This window comes from Leucoraja erinacea, chromosome 13, assembly GCF_028641065.1.
Source record: "Leucoraja erinacea ecotype New England chromosome 13, Leri_hhj_1, whole genome shotgun sequence".
Taxonomy (NCBI): Eukaryota; Metazoa; Chordata; class Chondrichthyes; order Rajiformes; family Rajidae; genus Leucoraja; species Leucoraja erinaceus.
Genome location: NC_073389.1, coordinates 49,376,157 through 49,389,456, shown reverse-complemented (window position 1 = coordinate 49,389,456; position 13,300 = coordinate 49,376,157). Strand labels below are relative to the sequence as shown.

General features: G+C 42.8%; 1 protein-coding gene across 13 annotated transcripts in view; it reads left to right on the top strand.

Annotated features, from left to right (window-relative positions):
• The first annotated feature begins 1,522 nt into the window (after positions 1–1,522).
• Positions 1,523–13,300, top strand: part of LOC129703032 (sodium/myo-inositol cotransporter-like) — a 35,333-nt gene continuing 23,555 nt past the window's right edge. For 4 of the 13 annotated variants that reach the window (XM_055645205.1, XM_055645203.1, XM_055645210.1 and 1 more), the window contains exons 1-3: positions 1,523–1,776; positions 10,120–10,244; positions 10,842–10,889. The gene's annotated coding sequence lies outside the window, so the exon portion shown is untranslated. The other 9 variants (XM_055645212.1, XM_055645211.1, XR_008724497.1 and 6 more) reach the window with 7 other exon arrangements.

Below are 13,300 nucleotides of genomic sequence, written 5' to 3'. Positions count from 1 at the left end.
GACAATAGACAATAGGTGCAGGAGTAGGCCATCCGGCCCTTCGAGCCAGCACCATCATCCTCTGTGATCATGGCTGATCAGCCACACTCAGTACCCCATCCTGCCTTTTCCCCATATCCCCTGACTCTGCTATCTTTAAGAGTATCCAACTATCTCTTGAAAGCATACAGAGAATTGGCTTCCACTGCCTTCTGAGGCAGAGAATTCCACAGATTCACAACCCTCTGTATGAAAAAGATTTTTTTGTTTTTGTTTTTTTACGTACTTATATCCCTATGAAAACCAACTATGTGTAATCTCTCACCATTAAAAATGTCTCCCTATCAATTATTATTACAAAAATGAATGACCTACATTTTTCCTCATCATGTTCTACCTCCTATGTCCATTTGTCATCCTGTATCTCACTAAAACTTCTCTGCATCCTCCCCACAGCCCAGCTATGTTCTATCTTTGCATCATCAGCAAACTTGGATATTTAGTTTTTATTTTAGTTTAGTTACAGCGCGGAAACAGGACCTTCCGCCCACAGAGTCCGCACTGACCAGCGATCCCCACACATTAATACACGAGGGACAAATTTACATTTATACCAAGCCAATTAACCTACAAACCTGTACGTCTTTGGAGTGTGGGAGGAAGGAAACCCAATATCTCGGACAAAACCCGCGCAGGTCACAGGGGAGAACGTACAAACTCCGTACAGACAGCACCCGTAGCCGCCGCCGCTGAGTTACTCCAGCATTCTGTGTCTATCTCCAAGGAACTTCAGATGCTGGTTTAAATCGAAGATAGACACAAAATGCTGGAGTAACTTAGCGGGTCAGGCAGCATCCCTGGAGGGAAGGAATATGTGACGTTTCGGGTCGAGACCCTTATACATTCTATCCTATCTCTATCGCAAGATAAGGCTCTCCGTACGAATGTCCCCCACCTCTCTCTGCCCAGTTTGTGCCGCGCTATCTGCTGGATGACCCCCCACACACACAACCTTTTCCCTGCCCAGGGTGCAATACTGTCTGCATGAATTCCCTATTTCTCAGGATAGGCTTTTGCTCTCTCTGCACAGATACCCATTTTCTCTCTCTCTAAGGGGCGGATGCTACACCATCTGCACGGATGCTCCCACCTCCCTGTTTCTCTGCCCAAGGTGCAATGTTGTTTGCATCAAAGATCCACCGCTATAGGATCTTTGGTTTGCATGGATGCCCCCATCTCTCTGCACAGGGTGCTGTGTTGTTTGCACTGATACCCCCACTTGTCTGCCCAGGGTTGCTCCCCGAGACGGCTCAATGAAGGGAGGGGAGGGGGGGGCGCGGGAGAACCCAGCTTTCGCCTGACTTGCCCTCTGACGGACGCGACCGCCCACCAATGGGGAGCGTGGTCCCGCCTCCCCGCTACCTGATTGGCTGCCACATCTCCCGCCTCCCTGATGGACGCTTCCGCCCACCAATGGAAAGAGAGGTCCCGCCTCCCGCGGCTGCCCATTGGCCGGCCGATGTCCCGCCCCCTCCCTGGGCATGGCCGCCCGCCTCTTTCTCCGCCCAGTCAGCGTGTTGATGTGTCTGGGAGGGTTGTGCTCTCGAGCTCGCTCTCTCTCTCTCTGTGTCAGTGTGTGAGTCTGGAGGTGTTTGTTTTTGGCGCTGCATCCGTCAACATTTCTTTTTCACACCCCCCTGCCCCCCCATCCACGGTCCCCCCACCGAATTGCAAGCAGCTGAGGAAAAAGGAAAAAAAAAGGGGGAAAGAGGGAAGATCCCGCGGCTTTAGTGGCGGGTGAGTAAAAACAAAACCTCGAGGGGAACGAACGGTTTGGACATGAGGAGGATGGCGGCGGTGATGGAGAGAGGAGAAGGTGGAGGAGACAGGGGAGGGGGGGAGAGAGAGGAGAGGGAGATCTTCAATGCCCCCTCATGTCGCGATGGAAAAACAAGATAAACAATTCTCAGATAAAAGATCGTGCCGACCTTCTAGACTAGAGCCTGCACCGCCGACAACAAGTTTATTCCTCCCTCATATCCCCTCCCCATGCATGTTTATTATTCTCTTCTGCCCCGTATCCGATGGAAATCTTAATTTCTATGTAATTTGCATGTTTTTCTTTCACCCCTTTTTATTTGTTCCTCCTTCTCCTCCTCCTCCAAGCTGCCCCCCTTCTCCCTCCTTCCATCTCTTCGCAGCTTTTCCTACCTTCTCCGTTTTTCTTTTTATCTTTTTCATCACCCCCCCTCCTTTAAGGTACGAGGCGGGATATTTTCGGACTTTTTCTCCCTCAGCCGTGGCTTCGTCCTCGACGATTCCCTTCTCGAACCTTCCAAGATTTTTTCCCCTCGGCCGATTCTCCATTGTTCTCGGTGAGGCGCCATCGGCGCTTGGAGAAGGGGGGGGGGGCTCTTCCCCTCCTCCTCTCCCTCTCCTCCACTCCCTCTCCCTAACTCCTCTCCCTCTCTCCCCCTCTCATCATACCTTCCCCATTTCTCTCTCCCTCCATCCCCCCATCTCTCTCTCCCATCACCATCCCTCTCTCTCCCCATCATCCCTCTCTCTCCCCACCATCCCTCTCTCTCCCCCATCATCCCTCTCTCTCATCCCATCCCTCTCTCCCCCATCCCCTCTCTCACCCCCATCCCGCTCTCTCTCCCCCCATCCCCCCATCCCTCCCCTCTCTCTCTCCCCCATCCCTCCTCTCTCCCCCCCCCCTCCTCTCCCCCATTCCTCCCTCTCTCCCCCCATCCCTCTCTCCCCATCCCCCTCCCCATTTCCTCTCTCCCCATCATCCTCTCTCTCCCCATCCCCCTCTCTCCCCCATCCCTCTCCCCCCCATCCCTCTCTCTCCCCCCATCCCTCTCTCCCCCATCCCTCTCTCTCCCCCCATCCTTCTCTCTCCCCATTAATCCTCTCTCACCCCCAACCCTCCCTCTCCCCATCCCCTCCCTCCCATTCCCTCCTCCCCCCCTCTCTCCCCCATTCCCTCTCCTCCCCATTCCCATCTCTCTCCCCATTCCCTCTCCCCCCATCCTCTCTCTCCCATCCTCCCCTCTCCCATCCCCTCCTCTCCCCCCCATCCTCTCTCCCCCATTCCTCTCTCCCCCCATTCCTCTCTCCCCCATTCCCTCTCTCCCCACCATCCCTCTCTCTCCCCCCATCCTCTCTCCCCTCTCTCTCCCCATCATCCCTCTCTCCCCATCCCTCTCTCCCCCAACCCTCCCTCTCGCCGACCCCCTCCCTCTCCCCCACATCTCTCTCTCCCCCCCTCTCCCTCTCTCCATCCCCTCCTCTCTCTCCCCTCTCTCTCCCTCTCTCTCCCCCTCTCCCCCCTCCCTCCCCATCTCCCCCCCCCACCCATCATATCATATACCTCCCCCATGTCCCACTCCCCCTCTCCTCCACCCCCATCTTCCTCTCGCCCATTTGGGGCAGGCAATGGACCCACTGCCAGAGCGGGCGGCTGGGTTGAACCAGTGGCACTGGGGGGGGCATTGGTCCCTAGGTACTGGGGTTGGGGGTCATTGGTCACTAGGTACTGGGGGGGGGGGGGGTCGTTGGTCACTAGGTACTGGAGGGGGGTCGTTGGTCACTAGGTACTGGAGGCTCCAGTGGGCACGGGGGTGGGGAACCAGTGAGCACGAGGCACCGAGGGCCGCGCGTCCGTCCAGTGGCACGGAGCACTGGGTGGAGTTCACTGGGCCGGGGGCATTGGGGGACAGGGTGTGCGTCCCAGTGCCACAAGGGTACCGAGGCAGTGCATACGTCCAGTGAGACGAAGCACCGGGGGCAGCGCGGGCGTCCAGAGGTCTCGTGGCACTGGTAGCAACGCGGGTTCCAGCGGCGCGGGACACTGGCAACAGCGCGGCGTCCAGTTGGGATGGGATGTTTGGGGGGGAGGGGGGGGGTGTGGAATTGCACCACGAGCGAACGGGATTTCCAGGCACTGGCGGGGGAATCGTAGCACTGGGACAACGCAGGCGGTAGGGACACCGGAGCCAGCGCGGGCTTGCATGCCCGAGTTAGTGAGCGGTTGCAAACTCGAACAAGGAAGCCCACCCTGCCATCTGTTGGCCGTCGGCGTGTCACTGCCGCCAAGGAGAGGACCGTTTTTGCAAGACCAGTTACTGACAAGAAACTGCACCAGTGCCCTAATCCGGGAACGTCTAGCAAAAGCGCGGTGTTCCCCATGAGTTATATTATCCTCCCGTGTTCTATTAAACTATTTGCTCCCGGTGCCTATGGTTGTCATTTCTTCAATGCTTGAAAGCATCGTATTAAATATCACCTTGAATGCAATAAATACAAGTACCAGTTGTAAAATGTTTTCACTAGATTCTGTGAATCTCGAATGCATCGAAAAGCACGTTATTCTGGTTTTAGAAGAAGTGCACAGTTTTGTTGGAAATGTATCAATGCTGAAATGTCATCTTTATGAGAATCATAATAATGAAACTGAATAAAAATATTGAGTGAGGAGAAGAATTGGTTTGGGCACACCATCACAATGTATGAGTGAGAATAACCTTTGTTCCCTCTCATACCAATTTTTCCCACCTTTTTACTCCAATGTTTTGGAAGGTTGCGTATATCAATCTTTAGAAATAGCACAGTTAGAGTGGAAGCATAACCAAACCATACATGCTGAAATTTGAAATAAGGCAAACAAAAAGCTAGAAATATTGTGTACGTCAGTATACATGGCAAGAAAAAGAGGAAATCTATCAGTACAATAATCCTTCAGAACTGGAAAAAGAAGGAAAACATATCATGTTTTAGGCTGCAGAGGGCAAAGGGAGAAGAAGAGAACAAAAGGAATGTGCAAGGGTGTCCCTAAGCTTCCAGTTGACTGTCCTCCCCACACCCACTCCTATAATGTTTGATCTTCAACATACAATTATAGGTTTGGATTTATTAGTGTCACGTGTAACAAGCTGGTGGAACAGCATCTCATTCTATTTAGCTAGGCACATTGTAGTATTGTGACTTGATACTGACTCCAACTGTTTCATATAACCAACCCTGCCGGCTTGTGTCAAACCACCTGTTCTGATGTAAGGCCTTTCATCTGTCACACTAATGGTAATTCCAGCACTCATTTATTGCAGATTTGCAGCATTTGCTATAGTCTGCTTCTCTGCTTTTAAATAAGCCAATTAACCTACAAACCAGTAGTGTAGGAAATAACTAAAATTTCTGGTTTAAAACGGTATGTCTTTGGAGTGTGGGAAGAAACTGGAGCATCCGGAGAAAACCCACGCATTCACAGGGAGAATGAACAAACACCACACAGACAGCACCCGTAGTCAGGATTGAACCGGGATCTCTGGCGCTACCACTGTGCCGCCCAGCTGGCAAGAGCAAATCTGCCTTCTGGACAGTCTTGGTCTCCACTCTATTGTAGACATTCACTTTATTCTGTCCATCCCACCTGCCCCATACAATTAAAAAACACTTTGATACGCTTGTTTTCCACTTTTGATGGACTGTTTCTCTCTCCATGATTGCTGCCTGATCTGTTAAGCACCTATAACATCTTTACTTGTATTTGTAGACAGTCAGTAGTTTTGTTAAAGGAAACATTGAAAAGTATAAGCCATTTGTCCCTTGGAGCCTGGTCTTTCATTCAATAAGGTTATGGTCGATCCTACTCCTACTGTCACCATATTTCTTTATCTTTCGTTTCTAGAAATCCATGCAACCTTTTTTAATAGATTCATTAACTGGTCTTCATATTATTTTGAGGTACATAACTCAAATTCACTGCTACCCGTGTGAACAAGTTTCACCCAACTCAAGTCCAATGTACCTTGTATACTGATTCCTGCCCCCCCCCCTCCCCCCCCCCAAAGTTCTAATCACTGTATCGCAAAAAGTTATCACATTACAAAGTGTGAGAGAATATTTGCAAAAATATTTATCGGGATGGAAAAATATGGCTTGAATAAACATTGGCTAGCCTAAGTTAGGTTATTTGATTAAAATGTAGAAAGTTATAAGATTGTTGAATACATTTGAGAGGGGAGTATTTTTTTGAGCAGAAAGTTTAGCAGTTTATAGGGACATGGATTGGAAATGAATTGAATGATAATTGAGGGGGAAAAATTGCACACAGTGAAAGGGATACTAGGAAAGGTATATAGGACACCTCTAGTGTCTATGACCCATAGTGCTACAAAGCAACAGTTGGGAGGTGGAATTATACTGGATAGTGTTTCTTTAGGCTGGCGCAGCATTGTGTGCTATTATTTTCTTCCATTCTGTGTACATATCCTTTGTTTTCTTGACAAAGATGAACAAAATATTCAATTAACTCAGCAGATATTTTTGTTTTATTTGTTTTGTTTTTAGCCTTGTTCTGATAGAGTGCTAATTTTCCCTTCTTATCCTCTGTTTAAATATTTTGTTTTTGCCTTCTACAAGTATATAGGCTGCCCTCCAGTTTAGGTTAAGAACATCCTGTCTATAAAACCTCAAGTGTCTCACTGACATAAAATCTTGATGCCATAATTTCTATACCTTGGTCTGATGTTAGTAGTACGAATTAAAAAAAAATGTAATCCACGCTATAACTCTTAAAACGTCACACAGAAATCTGCATAGAAAAAGCCCTTTGGTCCACCCTGCCAACCATCAAGCACCCATTCACACTAACCTACCTATAGTAATCTCAATTTCTTATTCTCCCCGGACTCTCATCAACTCTCCCCTAAATCTACCATTCATCTACACATGAGAGGCAATTTTCAGCGATCAATTAACCTACCATCCTGCATGTCTTGGGAACACAATGGTGCTGCAGATAGTGAAGCTGTCTCAAATGGGTTTGACTTTGACTGCCAGTCTTATCTGTGTCGATCTTCCATGATCTCCCTTTGGGTGGGTTCCCCTTGATGCTCAGGTTCTCTCCAACATCACAAAGATGTGCTGAAGTTAATTAAAAAGTGTGCATCAACCTCAAAAGCCGCATTTTTTTTAGATCAGATTGTTATATTGTCATAATTTTAATAATGCAAAGACATAATCTTCTTAAACAGTCGCTTGGAATTGAAGATGACTTGCAACAGAATGGTACAGCACAGAAACAGGCCCTTGTGCCCACTATGTATGGCCGAACATGATGCCAAGTTAAACTAATCATCTGCCTGCATGTGAGCCATTCCCTGCATATTTTGTCTATCTAACAGCCTTTTAAAGGCCACGCTTGTATTTGCTTCCACTACCATCCCTAGCAATGTATTCCTAGCACCTGTGCAAAAACAACATTTGCCCAGCATGTTTCCTTTAACATTTCATTCTTTCACCTTAAAATTAACATTTCATTCATTTACCATTTGACTCTTTCACCTCTAGTCTTCTCTGCCCATATCTGTATCCTGACAGTTAGCTTCACTATCATTCCTTCCATTTCTGTTGATTCTGAGGTGGCTAAAGAGTGCTATAACAGTATGAGAAAACAGTAGATTTCTTGCACTGTTGCTGCTCGCTAGAGGACAGGCAGGTAGTTTGCTAGATTGTGCTCTTTCAGCTATTTATGCATGATCTCCACGATTCTACCACAATGCTTTGCCAGACTTATTTCAGTGTAAACTGAATACTACAATTCTATGGTATGTTGCTTTTTTCCCTGAGAGTTCATGAATGACCTTGACGTTGTTTTCTGTCTCCTGAAAATTCCTTCCTGTGACAGAGTTTGAAATGAGGCACATGTTTCGGGTATGTAGATAATGTGGTCACCCACCAAAATTTGGGTGGGTTTGACCATAAACGTAGATGTTGTGGTTGTTGGCCAGGGAGAGGGTACTGACATTGGTTTTCTTCTACTGCTTAAATAATAAAGTATACAAATAAATATTTTTCGTGTGACATCATGAATAAACTTGCCCGATAACCCCTCTGATGTTGTAATCGTGACCAACCTCACAAATTAATTAGAGGGATCTCCCTTCTTTCTGCTACAAGGAAAGTCATTGCAAGGATCCTCCTAAACTACCTTCCACCTTCTGTGCGCCCCACATCCCACCCATCCTCAGTGGTCAAAGAGTTGTGATGCAGATTCCTCCCAGCAAAGGGCATCTCAGACACGACCTCTAGAGTGTTCCACATACAAGAAAAATGAAAAGCTGCAGAACTCTTAAGCTTATTCTACTGAAGGGGATTGATGAAAGGCAGTGCGAAATTTCACTATCCGTGAAAGTTAACTACCATTCTATTTCTGCTAGACAATGGCATGCCAGCCATGATCTTATTCTGGGCCAAAGTAGACGACAAAGATTCAAGGATTTTTAATTGTTATCACTTCTCAATCTATTTTGCTTCAAACTCAAGTTAGTGTGCAGGGTTTGTTGTAAAAATTACAACCTTTGTATCCACTCCAAAACTGAGATCATTAGAACCTTGGATATTGTATCGATGCCAGCAAACAACTCCAGTTTGCGTAGTCGGAGGAAAACTCCCAAGTTATCGTTAAAGCTTATGTAGAATTATTATGGATTAGGGGGAGTTGATCTGTCTCTGTCCATTCCAGATGGAACAGTTTTGTCACTCATATTCCTTTGCTCTTTTCCTCATCCCCATGCATTGGTATTATTCTCTTGTGTCTATCTGATTTCCCACGGAAATCTTAGCCGATCTTTTTACTAGAACCTAATTTATTTTATCAATTGTTTTTCTTTCACACCTTTTACTTTAAAATAAAGGTAAATTGGAGTTTGATAACATTAAAAAAAAGAAATTTCCCTTTTACTAAGCCTGTTTTATAGGAATTCTATCATGTCATCTTCATTACTGCTAGAAATCTGTACTGTAATGGTCTTCTCAAATGCCTGTACTTGAACACTGAACTCTCTGGCTGGAATTACTTTTCACTTCAAAATGAAGCATTATTGCTATTTTGATGAGTAAATATTTATTTTCAAAAGCCAACCAGTTGGCAATTGAAGTTGGCAATTATCAAATATTAGATTATGCATCAAATCAAGATAGTTTCCATTGTATGCATTGAAATTCTACTACTAGTAGTTCAGGTTGAATTTGATTTGATAAACCTATCACTTCACTCCAACATATTGCAAATCTGAATAATGGTGTTAATCGCATAATTTCTCTTTTACAAAGCCTGTTTTATAGGAATTCTGTCATCTCGTGCACTCTTAATAATCTGTCATGACTCAACCTCTTTTGTTCAATTGCTTTTTATTAAAATATATGTAAGGATGTAAAGCTCCGGTGTGACACAAATCAAAGTGATTATTATACCTTAAGCATGGTTACATGTGACTGGTATCATCCAATTCTAAAATTACACATGATAGATGAACATTCATCTGACCAATGTACACACGTTTACTGATCAATACTTCATCAATGAGATTGAAAGTACCTGACCATCATGAGCCACTGTTTGGTTAAGTTTAGAGATACAGAAACAGGCCCTTCAGCCCACCGAGTCCGCCCGACCAGCAATCCCCACACATTAACACTATCCTCCACACACTAGGGACAATTTACACATACACCAAGCCAATTAACATTGGCTGATCCGACATCAGTATCCAGTTATTTTGATTGAATCAATACTTAACCACATCCATCCAAAGATCATTAGTACTCAAAAGGCCTATTACTGGTCCATATTTTCTCTGGTAACCAACATAAATATTGGAATGGTAAAATTTTTGGGTGGAAAACGAGTGCAGAATTCGCAAAGTGCTTCGAACATATGAACTCGTGCATGTTCTGCTGTAATGTAATTGCTATGTGTTACCAGAAATGGTAAAATACAAACTGCGATCACACCTTATACAAGCTATTTTTATTTTTCTGTTTGTTTGTCGTTGATGCTGTATTTTGAAAAAATGTAAAGACCAGTTTTTAGTTTACAGTGTTTGTTCATTTATAGACTAGACAGAAGGTAAGTCTGTTGTTGTGCAAGTCTTGTAGGAAATCAAGTAGCCATTGTATAATTTTGAGTTTGCAAAATAGTTAATTTTTGATTGAAAATAAACCAGGTTCAAGTTCAGTTACAGTAAATAGTCAGCTCGGCTTCAAATTGCTACAGTATCAACATTGATTCAAAGAGTGATTATTTCAAAACTCTCTAATCAAAAGTATGTGCTACATGCTGTACTTTAGGTTGTGTGCCTGACTGACTGAAACTGACTGCATTCTTTGCAAAAAAAAGTTGATCCTGAGACTGACCCATTTTCCATAGCTGAACTGCAGTGCTCACTTTTCAAAAACTGCTGATAACTAAGATGGTGAGTGTTTTATGAACAGAGGTACTGCTTTCCATTTGTGAAATGTATTCTGGAGAAATTTATAGGCTAAACAATGGAAGATTTTCATGAAGTGAATTATATATTTGTCAAGGTAATGCTGTTCCATTGGTAAGTGACTTACAAAGTTCTTTCACTAACAGTTTTCTAACCAAATGTTCTTCAGTATGCTTAATTGTTGTATCTCCAAATGAATTGGATAAAATGGTGCAAGTTCTGTTGTATTGATAGTTTTTTTTTTGTTTCTATGCAAATCAAATTTAAAATATTTAAAAGTTGTGAAATTTGACATTGCTAGAATCTGTCCTTTCAGTAGGAAACAAAAGTTGACCTGTGCTTTCTCGAGCTGCTTGGCTGGTAAGTGATGCATGGAAAAGTTATAGACAAGTTGCTCCATTTAGCGATTCTTTTTTCCGTTTTGTGTAATATTTACAAAAGTAAGTTTAGGCACAGCAGCATCCAAGACAGTTTGCAAATGTTTTCACTGCTATTTCATCAGATGGTGTGCGATATTTTTTAAGTCAAGGAGATATGGGTATTTGTAAGTGAAGGTACTTAACACTCTTTTTGCAATTGCAGAGTCTAGTCTAAATTGGAATCTTTGGAATTTGGTATCATCGAAGAAATGTGGGTAGAAACTTCCAAATTATTTTTGTCAAATGCTTTTTCTCCTTAACATAGATTCTTACATCTATCCAGAACACCATGGAAGCCAATGCCATGTTATCAATAAAGCAATCGAATGGCAGTTTTGTGCTTGGGGAAAACATGAACACGGAAATGAACATGAACCTATAATATCTTTCTAGGTGGAAGAGCACACAGAGACTAGTTTCAAATCTCAGTCCTATAGTGGAAGTAAAATTATTTGTAATTGGCATTCTTTGTGCTCCTGTGGGGGGAAAAAAACTCTTTTGTGTTTCTATGCCAACCACAATATTTTTTTTCCTATTGTTTTTTTTTAACCCTTCAAAAATTCAGTAATTTGAGCAAAATTATTTCCCCCAGCTCTTTGTTAAACAAAGACATGAATGTCCCCTCAATAATCTTATCTGGAACATAGTGCATTATTCATAAATTTTGCAACATAGAAACAGGGCATTTTGCCCTTTTCAGATAGTTCTTTGAAGGACATCCTTTTCATTACGGCTGCGTGACTCTTCTCCTGTAACGAGTTTTCTACTTTAAGTGTACATCCAAATCTTCCTTGACAGATACTGTTGTATCGTCTTTCACTGTCCCTTCATGCAGTGGAATCCGTCATAACTTTATATCTTTCTTACTCTTGCTAGTTACGTTAAATATAAAACCTTAATGTACTTGCCCATCTGTCAGTAGCGATGATTTATATTTATTATTACCATCAAAGTCCTTCAATTCTTTGAATGCAATGGCCAAGAAAGCACCAATCTCTTCCTCCTCAGAAGGCTAAGGAATTTTGGCATGTCTCCAAAGACGTGCCAATTTCTACAGTTCCATTAAACCATAGCTTGATATGGCTACTCTGTATAGGAGCACAAGAAATTATGCACACTGTCTAGTCCATTGAGCAAGCCAGCCTATTTCAAAAAAAAGCCCCCAAAATTTATTCCATCTATACTTTATGCTGCCTCAGGAAAGCATTCACCAAAATCAAAGACCATTCATACCCTGGTCATTCTCTCTTCCATTTGGCAGAAGATACATAAGCTTGAAAACACGTACCATTCGGTTTAAGAACATCTTCCCTGCTGTTTTTAGATTCTTGATCAGATCTCTCATTCCTGTCTCACCACGTTGCAGAACTTGCAGTTTAAAAAAAAATTGCACTTCTCTGTAACTTGGACACTATTTTCTACATAATGTTTATTATGTCTTTTGCATTACATAATATGCACATGGATGGAATGATTGACTGGATAGCAAAACAAAATTGTATCGGTACATGTGACAATAATATACCAATACCAATTAATTTAAAACTTTATTCAATTTGCCTTTTATATTATATTCCAAGGGTGAGAATCATCACATTCTCCAGTCATTTTAAATTGGATTTCCAAAAACAATAAACCTGATTAACTATACTTATGTATTCATGCTACTATACCAACAATCCAGAGACCTTGACTGATGAATCAAAGTTAAGAGTTCAAATTGTATGATAACAGTTGCGGAATATACATTCAGTTTTTTTTGTGGACAATATAAATGTTTCTATATCGATTACGTTTTTAAGAACTGCATCTGAGGATGTTACACTGAGGAATAATAAAGGCATTTCTTATTAAAGACATAATTAATCCATGAAGAGATAGGACATAACTTGGAAGTAACAGTAGATTTGTTATAATATGGGAAAACAAATCTAAAAGCATTTTTAATCTATCTAGACTGAGGTTAAGATCAGGATTTTTAATTCGCTGGTTGAATCACATTTGTAGTGCCAGTAACATTTTGTCAAAATAGTTGAATTAATAAGTAAATTCAACACCTAACAAAGGATAATTGGAATAATAATTGATTTAAAAATTAGATATTTGAAAATTATTGGGATATCGGGATGCTGAACTAAATTCATGTGTAGATAAACTTTGGCTTTTATTTATGTACCTCAGTATCAAGCAATTCTAAATGGGGCCCTTGATAAAGTCTAAAAGATAAATTGCCATTGAACGTACATTTTGAGTTCAATTAGAAAAAAAGTACCGCAGTTGCTGTGCTACTGAAAAAACCCTCATCTGCAAATTCTTGTATTTTTTATGTTGATACCTTCTTTCATTAGATACATTTTCAGTTGTCACGTTTGGCTGATTGGACTCTGGTTATCTCATCTACTGTTTGCTAGTGCAGCTAAGCATTTTGCTAGGCACTGCTTTGAAGTGTGAATCCATAAGCTTTTAACCCAATATAATAAGTGGTCTTAATGGTTCTGTAACTGTATTTGGTGTTGCCTGCATTTGACGTGATAACTACGTAATCACACTACACAGGAAACCTAAAACTTTTATATAAGTAACGAATTGCATTAAAGCAAATCAATTTGTGGCTCTAGAATT